Genomic DNA, 2,500 nt, shown 5'->3' with positions numbered 1-2,500 from the left:
ATTTTCCTTTCTGGCTTTACAGTCTAAGTATCCGTCCACACTAGCAATATTCATAAAAGTAGAACAAAGGGCCTGATCAGATTTATTAGGTAAGAAGGTGTGTCAGGTTCTGAAATTCAACGGAGTCATTTAGCCCAACTGAATAATGATTTCAACGATTTGAGCGGCTGCGTCTGGGCGTGCATTACCATGCAACAACAAAACTTCCTTCGACAATCGGCTTCAGCCTTTTGTTCAATTGCTGGTCTCAGTTTCTTGGCTATTAATGTACTGTACGTTGCACTATTGATAGTACAGCCCTTTTCCAGGCAGTCTTCCAGTATAGGCCCTTTGAGTCCCCCGCAAACGGTTTGAAATCACTGTGGAAGCCTGATTGTTGAATTTTTTGATAACCGATGTTGGAATGTTTACGTCCCCGTTACTTGGCGTTTCTGCATAAGAGACCGCTAGAATAAGTACTGGGCTTACAAAGAATAAATCCTGGGGGTCAATTTGTTCCACTAAAAGCGGTGCTCCAGCATGGCGGCAGTCAAATCACTGAAACAAATATAAGAATATGTGTGTGTGTGCATATGTGTATGTTTGTGCGTGTGTGTTAGTGTGAGTGTGTGTGTGTCTTTGAGTGTGTGCATTGTCTACTATGAAATAGGTTTACCATTATCTACCTGCGCCGTCAATTCTGGTGTTTACAATTCCCACACAGTTTGAGACATGCTTATATAATTCCTATGAATATTTCATACATAATTGTTAGCATATTTCTTTTCATCAGGAGACATTTAAGTTTCGATTCTTCTTAAATCAACTGTTTTTCTTTTTTATTTCTTCTTAGCATAATATCTCCGAATTTCTAGTTTACAAATCATCTTTCAAAAGTTCTTGGCCTTGTATTCTGTCTCAGACATTCAATTCTTGTATGCTTTTATCGCATAATTTTCTGCTGAATGTTGTGTTTACATTTTCCAATATTTTGTTTTCTTTCAATCATTTTATTCTTATCTCACTGTATATCTTCTACATATTTGTTATGTCACCTGTTGAATGAACAAGATTGAGGAACTTCCATATTTTGATTGGTATTCAGTCCAAAATTTATGCATTCCATGTACACAGTAACATATTTTCGCTCTTGGATGCTGGGTAGCCCAATTGAAATATGTATATATTTCAATTTCAAATATATATATATATATATATATATATATATATATATATATTATATATATATATATATATATAAAATATTATTCGAGACTTGTCTCGAATAATATTTTATAATATTTTACTATAAAATCGATTTAATCCTAAATCTGATTTTTTCCCTGTAAATTTGGATTTATTCCCTAATATTTATTATTATATATATATATATATATATATATATATATATATAGAGAGAGAGAGAGAGAGATATATAGATATATATATGTATATATATGTATATACATACATACATACATATATATATGTGTATATATATATATATATATATATATACCTTCAACAATTGAGGGTAAAATTAATTAATTAATCAATTTCACCAAGTATTCAGTATGTAAAGGGACCATTTAAGGCGAATTCAAATTATTACATTATATAAAAGGGCTTAGTAAAATAAATTACTTTGCCGCATACTGAACTCATTAGAAATAGCAGCTAAAAAAACTTTTTTAAAACTATTTCTAATACTTAAAGAAAACCTCTCTCATATAGTGTTTGCTCAATCCAACTCACGCAAATATGGGGGTAGAGACATTAAAAAATCAAGTGCAAAGGTTATTTGAGAACGTACGTTTCAAGATTAGTCAACACGACATTTCTATCATCAGCTCAGAACTCCCTGGTTTGGATTTGAAAACACTGAAAGTGGGAGCATACCCTTTCGGCCTCCTCTCGCTTCCGAAGATCTGCTCGTAACTAACAGTTACGTAACTATTTTATTTTACTAAGCCCTTTTATATATATATATATATATATATATATATATATATATATTATATATATATATATATATACATATAAAATTTATATCTAATGTAGGATAAAATTTTTCGGAAAAAATTCTATCAATGGCCAGCATATTAAAAAATACCTTTAAGGTTAAGTTATAAACAACTTATAAATAAGGGCAAACGAAAAAGTGTCTAATGCCAAATATGCCGAAAATTGGACATATTGTCCATTTATCATATAATTTACCATTAGAAATTTTTTCGTTTGCCCTTATTTATAAGTTGTTCATAATTTAACCTTTAAAGGTATTTTTTAATATGCTGGCCATTGATAGAATTTTTTTCGAAAAATTTTATCCTAAAATTTTATCGATAAAAATTTAATAGTGTTCACGTCCGGACTCTCCCACTCAGTGAGTGCCTCAGTTCAAATTGCACGTGTCTTGAATGGGCTGGAGTATTTCTATTTTGGATTTATTTGTGGTACTTAGTTGTGCTCATGACTTAGTGTTTGCTTTTTCCATGGGTATGAGTAAGTATCTCATTCA

Source organism: Octopus sinensis, linkage group LG13, assembly GCF_006345805.1.
Source record: "Octopus sinensis linkage group LG13, ASM634580v1, whole genome shotgun sequence".
Lineage (NCBI taxonomy): Eukaryota > Metazoa > Mollusca > Cephalopoda > Octopoda > Octopodidae > Octopus > Octopus sinensis.
This window is presented reverse-complemented; position numbering follows the sequence as displayed.